General features: G+C 36.2%; 1 protein-coding gene across 1 annotated transcript in view; it reads left to right on the plus strand.

Annotated features, from left to right (window-relative positions):
• Positions 1–16,690, plus strand: part of LOC148956081 (uncharacterized) — a 146,217-nt gene that overhangs the window by 25,395 nt on the left and 104,132 nt on the right. The gene's annotated exons all lie outside the window — the stretch shown is intronic.

Here is a 16,690-nt window from a genome sequence, read left to right on the forward strand (position 1 = left end):
AGGCTCATTCGATCGGAAATTAAAAGGGCTAGTGCTCTTATTATTAGTCAAAAGTGTTGGATGGCAAAAGATCCCCCCCCCCACTCCATCAATTCCCAAAACAATCTAATCAAAATTTTTGAGGTAGTTATTTTGTTCAGCGTAGTTGAAAGATCTGGAAATTATGTCTTTGACAACCCTCTCAATACCAGAACATAATTTGCACTTTACTAAAAAGAATGTTTGTGGATTGTCAGTTTAGTACAAATATTTTGATGTATATTCCTTAAAGTCTTAGTAATTTTGTATTTATTAAAGTTAAGAAAGTTAGAACATTCTAACATATTTTGCCGTTTAATGTCGTAGGATGAAAGGATTCGAATGGCTTTTGATTTTGCAACGGGAAAGTGAACACAAAACAGATATTTGTGTTTTAAAACACAAGACAAGATAAGTTTGTTCTAAAATAAGATTAATAACTGATAATTGTATATTATGGCTATTATAGCTATTAAGATATTATATTAAGAAGTGTACATTTTTCTATGTGCTTTTTTACTGATATTTTTAGATAGCCATTTGTTTAAAAGCAGTCCAAAGATCACAAAGCGAGGCCTTGTGGGGTTGAAACAATCCCCCAGAGTCTGGGGGCAAGGGTTGTAAGTTATGCCCCGGGGGCATATAGGCTTTTTATTGAAGTTGTGGTTGTTTGAACTTTAGAGGAAGCTCATTTGATTAGAAAGGTATTGTTCTATTTCCCTTTTAAGAGTCAAATTTGATGGAGGGCAATTTTGTGAGATAGCCCTTTTGTTCACAGTAGTCCAAAAAACATATAGCACTGGTTTAAAGGTGAATACAGCCCCCCAGAGCCCAGGTGCAAGGGTTGTAAGTTATACCCCGGGAGCATAAGTTCTTATGGCAGGGATGCTCTTACAAATTTCGGATCGGATGGGACTCATGCGATTGGAAGTCGGAAGATCTAGTGCCCTTTTTAAGATTCAAAAGTTAAAGGAGGAAAACCAGCCTCCTCCCACTGTCCTATCATTCCCCAAAACACATCCAATCAAAATTTCAAGAGAACTTTTTTGTTCAGCATTATTCAAAAGTCCAGTAATTATGTCTTTGAGGATGTCAACCTTCCCACAGTCCTGAGGTTAAGGCCATCATATGCAAGAAAAAACTAAAAAGATATAAATATTATTTTTTTTCCATGAAAAAGACTATGTCAATTAAAAACGAACAGAAATTAATAAAAAAAACTTTTTCCACATATTAAGCTATTCGAAAAAAAGTAAAGAGCTCCATTAAGCCAAGAATGAGCAAAAATCAAGTCAAATAATCTTCCAAGCATAAAACTACCACAAATCAATCTTGAGGGCTGTTCCAACAGTAAAATTTCCCCAATGGCCTCCATGGCCTTTCTAAAAGTGGCTTCTTCCACATCAATAGCCGAGTTATATTGATAAGCTAGTTTTCTCAGAACTTCTTTATCGCTGTCTTTTCAAAAGATGGCCTCAATTTCTGCAATTCTACTCCATAAGGAAGCCGGTATCTTATAATCACTTTCTACTATTATGAAGTGCACTAGCTCTTTCAATTTCCAATCAAATGAGCCCTTTTGGAAGTTTCTACGACAACCCCTTGTATAAAAACCTTATATGCCCCCAGGACATAACTTACAACCCTTACCCTGGGCTGTGAGTGGTTGTCATCCTCAAAGACCTAATATCCAGAACTTTCAACTACGTTCAACAAAATGGCTATCTCAAAATTTTCATTGGATGTGTTTGAGGAAATGGTACGCGTCAGAGGGGGGTTAGTTGCCCTACAATCACTTTCAACTATTAAAAATGGCACTAGCCGTTTCAATTTTCAATCGAATGAGCCCATTTTGAAGTTTTTAAGTCAACGCATTCTATTAAAAACCTTATATGCCCCCAGGGCATAACTTACAACCCTTGTCCTGAGGGCTGTGGGGGAGGGGAGGTAAGTTTTGACCTGGGGGCATATAAGGTTTTTGTAGAAAGCGTTGTCGTCGAAACTTCAAAAAGGGCTCATTCGATTGGAAATTTAAATGGCTAGTGTCCTTTTTAATAGTTGAAAGTGATTTGAAGGCAACTAAGACCTCTTCCATGCTCACCATTTCCCCAAATACATCCAATCCAATATTTGAGATAGCTATTTTGTACAACGTAGTTGAAAGTTCCAGAAATTATATCTTTGAGCAGGATACTCCCCCCACAGTTTTCAGGCAAGGGTTATAAGCTATGGCTTTGGGGCATATATGGTTCTTATGGAAGGGATGCTCGTATAAACTTCAAAAAGGGCTGATTCAATCGGACATTGAAAGTTCTAGTTCACTTTTTAAGAGTCAAAAGAGATTGGAGGGCACCTAGCCCCCCCCATCCACGCCCTTTTTTTCTCAAACCCATCTGATAAGAACTTTCAGATAGCCATTTTTTGTTTAAATAGTTCAAAGACCATATAACGGAAGCTCTGTGGTGGACACCACCCCCCAGGGTCCGAGGGCAGGCCTTGTAAGTTATGCCCTGGGGGAATATATTGTTCTTGCGGAAGGGATGCTCGTCTAAACTTCAAAGAGGGCTCATTCAATTGGAAATTGAAAGTTCTAGTGCACTTTTAAGAGTCAAAAGAGATTGGAGAGGACCTAGCAACACCCCCCCCCATCCATGCCCTTTTTTCTCAAACCCATCTGATAAGAACTTTGAGATAGCCATTTTTTTAAAAATAGTTCAAAGACCATGTAACGAAAGCTCGGGGGTCGACACAGCCCCCCTGGGTCCGAGGGCAGGCGTTGTAAGATATGCTCTGGGGGAATATATAGTTCTTTTGGAAGGGATGCTCGTATAAACTTCAAAGAGGGCTCATTTGATTGGAATTTGAAAGTTCTATTCAATTTTTAAGCGTCAAAAGAGACTGGAGGGCAACTAGACCCCCCCCCCCAACGCTTCTCCTTCTCGAATACATCCGATAAAAATTTTGAGATAGCCATTAAGTTAAAAATTATTCGAAAGTCAGATAACAAAAATTCAGGTGTCGACACAACCCCCAGGCCCCGTGGACAATCGTTGTAAATTATGCCCTGGGCCATATATGGTTCTTATGAAAGGGATGCTAGTATAAACTTCAGAGAGGGCTCATTTGATTGGAAATTGAAAGTTCGAGTTATCTTTATAATAGTCAAAAGAAATCCGAGGGCAACTACTCTCCCTCCCCCACGCCTTCTTTTTCCAAACTCATCTGTTTAAAATTTTGAGATAGACATTTTGTTAAAAAAAATTGTTCAAAGGCCGGAAAAGAAAAACTCCGGTGTCAATACAAACACCCAGGGCCCGGGGGAAGGCGGTTCTAAGTTATGCCCTAAAGGCGTTGTAAGTGTTGTCCTGGGGGCGTATATGGTTCTTATGAAAGGGATGCTCGTATAAACTTCAGGAGGTTTGAATTGAAGTTATCAAGTATTTTGGAGTAGGTTGCATCAAGACATGGCTAATTTAGAAAGAGACAAGCCAAGACAGATAGTCCAAGTAATTGAGAGGCAAATGTGTAAACGGCTGGGGCACGGTTAAAAGACGGGAGTAAGTATGACTCTTATTGGACACATACTTTTCAGGTTAATTTTTGGAAAGATATACCGGCCTAGAGTCTCAGGCATGTTGACCAATAATTTAAAAATTGATATTGGACTTTGATCGGAAATCGAAAGTTCTAGTTCACTTTTTATGAGTCAAAAGATATCTGAAAGCAGCTAGCTAAAAGATATTCGAAAGCAACTAGCCCCCACCCCCCTTTTTTCCCCCAATCGTAGGCGCTGAAATTTTTAAGATAGCCGTTTCATTAAAAAAAAGTTCAAAGGTCAGATAAGAAAAACTCCTGTGTCGATGCAACCCCCTCGGGCCCGGAGGTAGGCGTTGTAAATAATACTCTGGGGGCATATATGTTTTTTGGAAAAGGTGCTCGTGCAAACTTTGGAGAGGGTTCATTTGATTAGAAATTGAAAGTTCTCGTCCACTTTTTAAAACTCAAAAGAGACCGAAGGGTAACTAGCCCCCCCCCCCCCCTGCACGGCCTCAATGTATCGGATGAAAATTTTGAGATAGAAATTTTGTTAAAAGTAGTTCAAAATTATGATAACATAAACTCTTCCGTCGACACAGCCCCAGGACCCTGGGGTAGGTGTGGTAAATTATACCCTTTGGGCGTATATAAGTGTTATGGAAGGGGTGCTCATATAAACTTCATAGAGGGCTTATTTGATTGGAAATTGAAAGTCGTAATTCACTTTTTAAGTGTAAAAAGTGATCAGGGGGCAGCTAGCTTCCCCCACACTCCTTTTATTTTTTTCCCAGAGGTACTTCATATAGAAGGATTCGTCGTATAAACTTCAAAGGGGGCTCAATCGATTGGAAATCGAGAGTTTTAGTGCCCTTTTTCACAGGCAAAGGTGATCAGAGGGCAACTAGCCCCCTCCCCAATGCCTTTTTTCCACAAATATATCTGATAGAAAATTTGAGGTAACCATTGCATAAGATAAAATTTTTCAGATAGTGAAACTTGGTAAATCTTAAAACGAGTGAAACTTAAATTGAATATGCAAATCAAGCTTGAAACGAAGGAAGGTAGGTGGGATTGTTAAAGAAAACAATCTTTGGAGAACTGTAATGCAAATATGATGATACAGAAAGAATGTCATCTGAGTCATATTCTTAGTAGAAGGCCTTCCCCAAGCCACTCAGCGCGTCCCCAGATGGTGGATAGGGGAACGCCATACAGAAATTTAGGGCACCTCAATAGGAGGCGCGGACCAAGGGGAACCTAGTTCCTGGGAGTCCATAATTGAAACTAGGACACCCTTGCCCGGGGGTCATAAATAGAGGCATAGCAGGGGGAAGGCCCCTAAGACGTACACAGTATAGTAACCACCGGCGTGGGGACACCTCCCGGCGGTTACAATCGTTCCCCCAGCAATATTTCAAATTGCTCAGTGCTGATGGACATCCGAACGGGAAGAACCCTTCCTAAAGGGACAACTGTGAAGGGCAGATGATCCAGAACCCTTGACAATGGCCTCTGCTAAGGATAGAGGAATGGCATACCGCTATCCTGACTAAACAGCCACGAAACTCTTTCTCTTTTATATAATAATGAAATGGTGAAAAATAGAATAAGAACGTATGCTACCTTGTCTGGGGCAACCGACGTTATGATATCTAGAGTTATAAATAGTAAAAATAATAATATTGTTGGAGATTCAATTCAATTCAATTTTATTCGAATAAAAACATAACACAAACATTAATAACAATAAAGATCCTAGAAGATAACTTGTTAAGGACAAAAAGAAAAAAAAATTAAAGTAACACTGAAAGAAAAAAAAATATAGAAGAATAAAACATGGCTAATTAGACCAAATTTGTTAAAAATGGAAAGATTAAATTATATTATCAAGTTTTGTTGCATTTTTATACAACTTGCAGGAACTTGTGGCTAGTTCAACACTGGAGAGACTTTTGTTCCATTGAATAATAGATTTGTAAATGGGAGATTGCTGGGCAGCACTAGAAACGCATTTAGGAATTTTAAAGGCTCTATTGGATTAACGGAGACAGTGGGCTTCCGAATTATTAATATTATAATAGGTTAGGAGTTGAGGTGGAAGATTATTGTGGAAAGCAGAGTAAGCAAGCGATAAATTTAGTTTTTTGTATGATTTGATCAAGTGGAGCTATGCCAAAATCTGAATACAAATCACGAGTTGGATATAGACGGGGAAGCCGAAAAACTGCTTTAATGGCGCGGTTTTGGGCAAATTTGAGTTTTTTAGTGAAGGACCATTTTGTATTTCCCCAAACAGATCCGCAATAAGAAAGGTAAGGAAAAATAAAGGAATAATAGAGGGTAGCTAGGATGTCAGGGGGAAAAAAATAGTTCACACGGTTGATCACAGCAACTTGTCTCTAAATTATTTCTGTGGTGTAAAAAATATGACTTGAGAATAACAAGAACGAGTCAATAAATGCACCAAGAAAATTGACAGCCTCCACTGGTGGGAGGATGTTGGGGGAGGATTTGAGACCACGAGCAGGTTGAATAACGTCTTTGTTGTAGGGGGTTCGAATAACACTATTTGACTTTTTTTGCTATTAATGGTCATGTTATTCGTAAGGCACCATGCCTGGACTCTATTCAGAAGTACTTGGCCAGAGGTTATTACCAATGGTAGATTGGTTCCAGTGATGAAGAAGTTGATGTCATCAGCAAATAAGACAGGGTACACTGAAGGGCCCAGGTCTATAACAAGATCATTGATATACAGGAGAAATAAAATAGGGCCTAGAACGGAGCCTTGCGGGACACCCCTCCGAAGAGGTAAGGGCTGAGAGGATACTCCACCCAGGCTCACACTCTGTACCCTTCCAGATAGATAAGAATCAAACCAAGAGAGGGGAACACCACGAATACCGTAATTATTTAATTTACTTATTATAAAACTATGATCGACCATGTCAAAGGCCTTAGAAAAATCCAAAAATAAGCCCAATACAGTTTTTTTAAGGTCGAGTTGTGAGCGTATGAACTGTGTGGCGTCAATTAGAGCATGAGAAGTTGAGAATTTCATCCTAAAGCCATATTAGTGAGGAGAAATCAAGGATACGGAGTGCTGACTGTCAAACAGAAAGGGAGACAGATGTCTGAAGATGATTCTCTCGAGCACTTTGGATATAACAGGAAGAATTGAGATTGGACGATAATTACCTATCTCAGTTGGATCGTCCTTTTTAAGAACTGGAATAACAATGGGTGACTTCAGTAAATCAGGGAAAATTCCGTGGGTTAAAGATAGGTTGGCAATATGCTTGATGGGCTCGTAAACAAAAGGAGATATGGTCTTCAGGAGCTTATTACTTAATCCAAGACAGTCAGGAGTAAAACTATTAGGGAGAAAACCCATGATTTGAAGTACCTCATTGCTATCAGTTCGGCAGAAAAACATGGATCTAAAATTGAAGCAAGGGAATACAGCCTGTGAGGAGGAGCGGGAGTCAGTATGACGAACATTCAAAAAATAATTATTAAATGCATCAGGTGCATGTAAAGGGTCAATTAATCTACCATTTGTGTCTTTAAGGCGAATAGGTATAGACTTTGATTTTCTATTTTTTGAAAGTATATCATTAATGGTGGACCATATCTTTTTCAGGTTTCCTTTGCAATTGAGAATTTGTGTATAATAATAATTTTTCTTCGCTTCACGGATGAGTTTAGTGTATAAGTTTTTATAATGTTTATAATTAGATAGGTCAATATCACTACGGGTCTTACAGGCTAACTTATATAATTTGTTTTTACGATGTGAGGAGACAATGAGGCTATGTGATATTCAGGAGCATATGGGATATTTTTCCGGTTAAGTCTGCGAATAGGAAAAGCTGAATGGATAATCTCCCTTAGTCTTTGTGCCAACCCATTTGTGACAGAATTTACATTTTGACAGTTTAAGACATCAGACCAGTCAGTGGTTCTTAGGCCATCGATAAAAGGGTTTATATTTGCAGAACTGTAATTTCTAGTAGGTGTTGGGATATTAGTTCTAGACCGTAGAGGTAGTGGCTGCGAAGGTAGAGACAAGTAAATAGGAAAATGGTCTGACAGATCCGAAAATATTATATTTGAGGACAGGTCATTTCCCTGGGATGTGGATACAAAAATGTAATCAATTAATGTTGAAGTTGATCTCACAGGATCGACTCTACTGGGGAAAAAATTTTGGGTAGAAGACCACTCGCGGTTATCGATTCGAAAAAAGTGTCAGATTCAATATTTTTACCAACATTGAGTAGGTTGCAATTAAAGTCCCCAAGAACTATTGCCTTTTTATGGGGTAGGTTAATAAAATTAGAAAAATCATCAAACAGATTACAAAAACATGAGGTCGGAAATGGAGGAGGTTTATAAAATAAGGAGAGTATGTAGGAATTTTGGCCGATAACTATGTTTACAATTATTGAATAAATACATCTGAGATTTAGTTGTGTAGAGAAAATAGATTCGCACTCTGATAGCCTGGTAAAATTTACATTCGAACGGATGTAAAGTGAGATACCACCAGAACACTTAGTCAATCTCCTGGGCATATGGATTATTTGGTGACCAGGGAGTAAAAAATCACTAGTGTCATCATTATCGGAAAGCCATGTCTCTGTTAATCCTATTACATCGAAAGGGCAGACACCATTAATTGAAATTAAATCTTTAAACTTGAGCCACTTATCCCGGATGCTTCTGATGTTGAAACAAAGAACATTAAGGGAATTATTATTTACTAGTTTTGGCTTCACATTAGTAGCAAAATCGAAAAAAAACAAGGTATTTACAACTAGCATTTGTTAAGGTACCAGGGGGGCTGCTTATAGGGTTGGCATGCTGATTATCATCTATATCGGGATAATTAAAAACAATGTTATTGGAAAGGGATAAATTAGTTAAAAACGAAAAGTCACACGTTAAATAGTCGTCAGGCGTTCTGATTGTGACTCAATCAGCCTAAGTTGGCTTAAAACACTCTCAATTTGAATTTCTGCTTCGGAAACTATGGTCTCGCCAAAGTGGGTTTTTGCCAAATTCTTCAGAATAATGCATTTCAACTGATTGGGTAACTCTAATTGGGAGATGAGCATAGAGGTAACTGATAAGCTGGCTAATTTAAAGTACACGTTTGATTCAGCTTCCAAAGTATTTGGAGAAACTGTGTGAAATCTGTGGGGAGTAATTCCAGGTAGCTTTGTCGGTCTTGATGTCTTTCCTTGCGTAGGATTTTCCGAAATGGGGTTCTTCGGGGTTTTTTGGGGGGCACTTGCTATCAAGGGGAACCATGGATTAGTTTTGTCTCGGATGAGATTATTCTGAAACCTTTCAACACTAAGGGAAGCATTGGGAACTCTTGGAGTCCTGGGGGCTGCTGGTTGCCTGGGGCCTGTTGGTGGTTCAGGGGCTGTTGGTTGCGTGAGGCCTGTTTGGGGACGGGGGACTCTTGGTGTCCTTGGGACTTGCATTGCTACAAAAGGGATTGAAAGTTGTTGCTCTTTTGCTATTCTTAGTATCTCTGCCCTTTGTTTATATTTGGGGCAGTTTCCTTTATCTAGGGACTGGTGTTTGCCCTTACAATTAGTATATATTGGGTCAAATTGACAGTTTAACTCATTATGGTCCTTGCCAAGGCAAATCTTACAAATGTTGGAATCCTCTCTACAGTATTTATCTGAGTGCCCAAGCTTTAGACATTTAGTACACTGTAATGGCTTTTCTTTGTAAGGCTTGAAAGATTTTTGTTGGCCAAAGAGGAACACTTTGTCAATATTAAATTGTCCTTGAAGCTCAAACAACACAGTTTTAAAGTTTGAGGTTTCAGTGGTTTCGCGACCAAGGGTATGAACACTAGAGACCGGAATGCATTCACCTTTTTCATTCATCAATGCTTCCATCAGGTCCGAGTTTAGAAATGATTTAGGGATATTGTAGAGCACTATCTTTGTTTTTATCGGGCTTGGGGACCACAGGTGGGCTGTGACAACAACATTTTCAACACTTTTTAGCTCCATTACCTTTTTCACTGATGTGGGTTCCTTCAAAAGGATATCTAGGGATCCTGATCTGTTTATATTCATATTAAAGTTGCAACGAATGGTCTTGAAGAGGGAAACTCGCAACTTTGGTAGATCACAGTTGGTAAACAAGCAATTATCAGATTGGGGAACTAGTTGAATAATTACTGGGGAATCGGCTGGATTTCTTGAAGAGTTGTTCGTGGTATCGGTTAGATGTATTATTGCTGAATCTGGTGGACTTTTTTTTCTCTGTCTTCTACGCTTAGCCGAGTTTACTATCTTAAAGCCTTCTTCATCTTTTTCAGTATCAGTTGTTGAGGTGGATGGACATTGGGTGGTATCCATGTTTAGTGTATGAATACTCTTCAGAGAGGTCGCTGGTACATTCGCAGCTGTAGGGGGGGGGGGTTCTAGCAAGGGCTTTTGAAGATGGTTGAAATGGTGACTTACTCATATCTCTATCAGGAGGTTGTTTTGGAGGCTCCTTTTTTCCAAACATTTGAGCTATTCGAACTCACAAATTCGAACACTAATTAGAAATTGTTTCACAATAAATTCAAAATAATCAACAATAACGAGAAAAGTACCAGTAATCTGGTTTAGTGTTTACTAATCAGTTGCCAAAAATTTAAATATTCACTATTTTAACAAAGTTAAATAGATTAATGGGTCACCTTAAGTCAAAGTATCCACAAGTCTTATCCAAGACAGGAATTATTCACGTTTTGTTCACAGGTTAGGTTGCAAAATTGCTGGTATCCAGATTATAGATAATTCACCGGAGAAGTCTTATCAAAAACGTGAATTAATCACGTTTTTGTACACAGGTTAGGTTGCGAAATTACAAGAATCACAGGAGAAGTGTCTCCTCTGAACTCTCAATCAAGACAGCGATAATGATAATGTTTTAACTACCACGTCTGGGGCAACCGCAAAAGAAGACAGGCGTACTCTTTTACTAATATCATAAATCATATCTTGTCTACGTGCCGGAAGTGTTACCTGTGTAAAAATAATGTTGTAATAGACAGTAAAATTGCTGGAAAAAGGGCATTGGTAGAAAATATCACTAGGGAATACAAAGATGAATCAATGAAAAACAAAGTGCCAGCAAACGTTACTACCATTGATTTTATAGACAATGAACTTAATAATAGCAAATATGAAATGCATATTGAACCTGTCGGTGACACACCAGTAAAAATTGTGTATGACTCAAAATGGGATAATGATTATCTACTGATTACGAACTAAGAGAAGACAATAGCTACAATATCAAGAGAGAACATGGTGAACTATTTTATGGAACAGATTCGAAATGTTCAAAGTTGTTCATTGATATTAATAATGTATAATAATATATTTTTGTATTAATATCCTACATTACATTATTTCATTAAAAATATATTATGCATTACATTGCTATATGTTCATTATTTTTAGAGTATGCTAGTATATCAAACGTTTAGAATGTCTATTAAAACATCGGGGATGTAAGAAACGGATTTTGCATACATCATATGTTGGATAGATAGGTTAACATGGAGAAAATCAAAGTATCAGAAAGAATAAATTCTTTATCAGCACCTTTTGTCGGATAGGTCAGGATAAAATTGAAAAAATCTAAGCATCAGAGCGAATAGATTCTCTATCAACATCCTTTACCAGATATGTCGGTTAACATTATCAAAACTTAAGTGTAAGAGTGATGAAAATTTCTATATCAACATCTATTGTCAGTTACGTGGGATAACATTGACAAAATCTAAGTATCAGAGTGAATAAATTTTGTCTATCATAATCTTTGCCAGATACATCGGATAAAATTGACTAAATCTAAGTGTCAGAGTGAATAAATTCTATATCAACATCCTTTGTCGAATATTTTGGATAACATTGCCAAAATCTACCTATTAGAGTGAATAAATTCTTTATCAACTTCATTTGTCTGATGCATCAGATAACTTTCACAAAATCTAAGTATCAGAGTGAATAAATACTTCTTCATCGTCTTTAGTCAGATATGCTTGATAAAACTGAGAAAATCTAAATATCAGAGTGAATATAGTTTTTATCAATGTCTTTTGACGGGCACGTTTGATAACACTACCTAAATCTAAGTATCGTAGTGAATAAATTCTTTATCAACTTATTTTGTCGGATACATTAGATAATTTTCACGAAATCTAAGTATCAGAGTGAATAAATTCTTTATCAACTTTTTTCGTTGGGTACATCAGATAACATTCACGAAATCTAAGTATCAGAGTGAATAAATTCTTTATCATCGTACTCTGTCAGATATCTCTGATAAAATTAAGAAAATCTAAGCATCAGAGTGAATAAATTCTTTATCAATGTCTTTTGACATATACTTTTGGTAGCACTGATAAAATATAAGTATCAGAGTGAACAAATCCTTTGTTGGCATTCTTTATCGATATCATTTCTCAGATACGTCGGTTATCGATATCATTTCTCGGATACGTCGGATAACATTGACAAAATCTATGTATTAGAATGAATAAATTCTTTATCATTGATAAAATCGGATTGATAAAATTGATAAAATCTAAGTGTCAGAGTGAATAGAATCTTTATCGGTATCCATCGATGGCAATGTCAGTTAACATTATCAAAACCTAAGTGTCAGAGTGATTAAATTCTGTATCAACATCTATTTTCAGATACTTGGGGTAACAGTGACAAAATCTAAGTATCAGGGTTAATAAATTTTCTATCAGCATCATTGTCGGATAAATCGGATAAAATTGACAAGATATAAGCATCAGATTGAATAAATTCTTTATAAGCATCTTTTGCCGGATACATCGGATAACATTGTCAAAATCTAAGTATCAGAGTGAATAAATTCTGTATCAATGTCTTTTGACAGATACTTTTGGGCACTGATACAATTTAAGTGTGAGAGTGAATAAATTCTTTATTAATATTCTTTATCGATATCATTTCTCGAATATGTCGGATAACATTGACAAAATCAATGTATTAGAATGAATAAATTCTTTATCAACATCTATTGATGGATATGTCCGATAAAATTGACATAATCTAAGTATCAGAGAGAATAAATTCTTTATCATCATCATATGCCGGATACATTGATTATCGGGATAAAATTGACAAAATCTAAGCATCAGATTGAATAAATTCTTTATCAGCATCTTATGTTGGATACATCGGATGACATTGACAAAATCTAAGTATCAGGGCGAATAAATCCATTATCATCATCATTTGTCAGATACGCTTGATAGAGAGACATGCAAAAAGTTAGGTTAATTTAGGTTCGCTTAGAGTGGTGCGCCACTCTAAGTGAACCTAAATTATACAAAAAAAACTAACTTTTGCATGTCTATCTCACTATGACTGTGTGTCTGAGCGGGTGTGCTGACATCTATAACCAGTCTAACCTATATTCATCGCAACGATGCATAAGGTCAAATTAATGGAACTTAGATTTTATGAATGTTATCTGATAACGAAATTATTTACTCTGATACTGAGATTTTGTCAATTTTATCCGATAGATCTGACAAAGGATGTTGATAAAAAAAATGTATTAACTCTGACACTTATATTTTGTCAATTTTATCCTATATATCCGAGAAAAGGATTATGATATAGAATTTAATTGCTCCGATACTTAGATTTTGATAATGTTATCCGACGTATCCAGAAAAGCATGTTGATAATGAATTTTTTCACTCTGACACTTATAATTTGTCATTGTTTTCCTATGTATCCGACAAAGAATGTTAAAATAGAATTTAATCACTCTGATACTTAGATTTTGATAATGTTTTCCGACGTATCCAGCATAGGATGTTGATAAATAACTTGTTCACTCTGATGCTTATATTTTGTCAATTTTATCAGACGTATCCGACCAATGATGTTGATAAAGAAATTATTCATTCTAATACATAGATTTTGTCGATGTTTTCCGACGTATCCGACAACTGATGTTGAAAATAAAAAGATAATGTTATTACAGAGGTTATTCACTCTGATATTTAGATTTTGTCAATGTTATTAAACGTATCTGTCAAAAGACATTGATAACAAATTTATTCACTCTGATACTTGGATTTTCTCAATTTTATCAAGCGTATCGGACAAATGATGATGATGATAAGGGATTTATTCACTCTGATACTTAGATTTTGAAAATGTTTTCCGACATATCTGACATAAGATGCTGATAAAGAATTTATTCCATTTTATACTTATACTTTGTCAATTTTATCCGTATTACTGATGTATCCATCTTATGATGATGATAAAGAATTTTTTTCGCTCTGATACTTAGATTTTGTCAATTTTATCCGACATATCCGTCAAAAAATGTTGATAAAGAATTTATTCACCCTGGCGTATAGAGTTAGTTTCTCCTATGTATCCAACAAAGGATGTTGATATAGAATTTAATCACTCTGATACTTAGATTTTGATAATGTTATCCGACGTGTCCAGCATAGAATATTGATAAAGAGCTTGTTCATTCTGATGCTTAGATTTGGTCAATTTTATCCGATGTATCTGAAAAATGATGTTGATAAAGAATTTATTCATTCTAATACATAGATTTTGTTAATGTTATCCGACGTAATCGACAACTGTCGATAAAAAAATGGCCTTAAAGAATTTATTTACTCTGATACTTAGATTTTGTCAATGTTATTAAACGTATCTGTCAAAAGACATTGATAACGAATTTATTCACTCTGATACTTGGATTTTTTTCAATTTTATCGTATCTGACAAATTATGATGATAATGGATATATTCGCTCTGATACTTAGATTTTTTTTAATGTTATCCGATGCATCCAACAAAAGAAGTTGATAAAGATTTTTTCACTCTGATAAATGAAACTCAGAGAGGAAAGAAAATCACAAAATGAAATATAAAATAAAAAAAGGGTGAAAAAACGAGGATTTGGTTAGCCAGTGGCGAACCATGATGAAGAAGAAATAAGCAAATATTTCGACTAGGACCTCCGCCGAGTCGTCCTCAGTGCTAAACAAAAAAGAAAGAAAAGAAAAAAGAAACCAACGAAAATCGAACCTTCCGTAGTTTACTTGTCAACGACAGAACAGAAACTAAATAAGAACCAGGTTGGAATCAAAGAAAAAAACTACCAAGATGATTGGGCAATAATCCTTTGTTTTGCTATTGCTTTGGCACGCCTACAAATTCGTTCATCATTTGATGTCCAAATAGGTTCTTTCAAGTTATACCGGATGAAAATATTGATTGAGTCCTTCAAAATTAAACTGTCGTAAATGGGGCTTAATGAAATATCTCCAGTATCTCTATTTATTGCTAAATTTTGGTTAATGTATTTTTTTATCTCAATTACCTCTTTAAAAGGTCCGATTTTTCGAAAATATGTGAAGCCAATGCCGAATCAAAGTTGTCATTGTTGTTTTTTAATCTCAGGGACTAAGAATGTGGTCTAAGAATGTATTCACTCTGATACTTAGATTTTGACAATGTTTTCCGACATATCTGACATAAGATGCTGATAAAGAATTTATTCAATCTGATACTTGATTTTATCAATTTTATCCGGATAACCGATGTAACCGGCATATGATGATGATAAAGAATTTATTTGCTCTGATGCTTAGATTTTGTCAATTTTATCCGACATTTCCGTTAATAGATGTTGATAAAGAATTTATTCATTTTAATACATATGAGACGAGGGGCATGATAAGTGGGGCTGGGGTATTCGTGATTGTTTGAATAAACTATCGTTAATTTTTTGGCATCTAGGAGTCTCACTTAAATCAAATAATTGCTTAATTTTAGATGGATGCTAAGATGGAAGTTTACTTATGAGAGGGGTGCCATTAATATTTTCCATTTGCACGGTGAGGACAGGACGCAGTAGACTCTCCGCATCATTGTCTTCCATTGGGGGAGCAGGCCTTGAAAGTCCCGCATCATAGCTCTGCAGGGGCAGTGCAGTAGGCAGTGAACTCCTCCCATCATCGTGCATCCTTGGCTTCTTTACTGGGGGAATCCGCATTTAATTTGCTAATTTACTTGATCGTGATTCTCATGAAACATAATTAAAATTTTTTAGTTTTCTGGATAATTCACCCTTAAAAAATCATAATTTGGACAAGTATTGTGTCCCTGTTGAATTTGAATCAATAAGTCATTCCTATTGCTGCCCATCCTGTTTCAACGAGCCCACGCGTAACCAAAAATGCGGTACTGATATCAGACTATTGGGACAAGCATTAGAAAATGATGTATAGCCCCTATGCTCTAAGAATGATTTTAACTTTAAGAGGGGGGCCTTACACAACACTACAAATCGTTATTATACTCAAAAAGATGCCCGTTTAAGAATCTGTATTTACCATTAAAAAAATATTCTCCCCCCTAACATTTAACGCATATATAACACATTTTAACATCAAATATCTTACGTTAGCATTCAACTTCAATGGTAAATTGTATTTGACCAGAATCCATCAAAATAGTTCACAAAGGAAATGTGAAGAACACATTTCTGCGATTAGTTATCGGGAGTGTGCAATTAAACCAAATTCCAGTTGAAATATATCCTTTTTCCACAGTTCTTAATTAACTCTTGTTTACCCGTCTATCAGAATAAGCTTCAATTTTGTAATTCTTCTAAGCACTTTAGAAATTGAAAGATGTTTCTGGCTAAAATGTATTTTGTCATGATGTAACCCGATTATTTTATTTCCCATAAAACCATGTAATGAAATGGGAGAGGAGTTTTAGCTTTTATTTTTGTATACAAAATCCTATCAGTTTCAATTCGAGTATATTCACTTTGGGAGGGGGGGATTGGAGTCACCTCCATCCCTTAATTCCCTTGTTTTTAATTATTACCTGGAGGTATACTCGAATAATATCCTTTTTATAGTTTCTAGTGACATGATTCATTTTGAATGTGCGACTGATGACTCTCCACGCCTGTATGCACTACTTACGTTTAATACCATTAAGATCAAAGAGATTACCCGGTCCAGTACCCGGTAGGAGAACAAACAAGTCTTGCGTAAGGCTTGTAACTA

This window comes from Artemia sp. Qi Xiang Cuo, chromosome 1, assembly GCF_049724085.1.
Source record: "Artemia sp. Qi Xiang Cuo chromosome 1, ASM4972408v1, whole genome shotgun sequence".
Taxonomy (NCBI): domain Eukaryota; kingdom Metazoa; phylum Arthropoda; class Branchiopoda; order Anostraca; family Artemiidae; genus Artemia; species Artemia sp. Qi Xiang Cuo.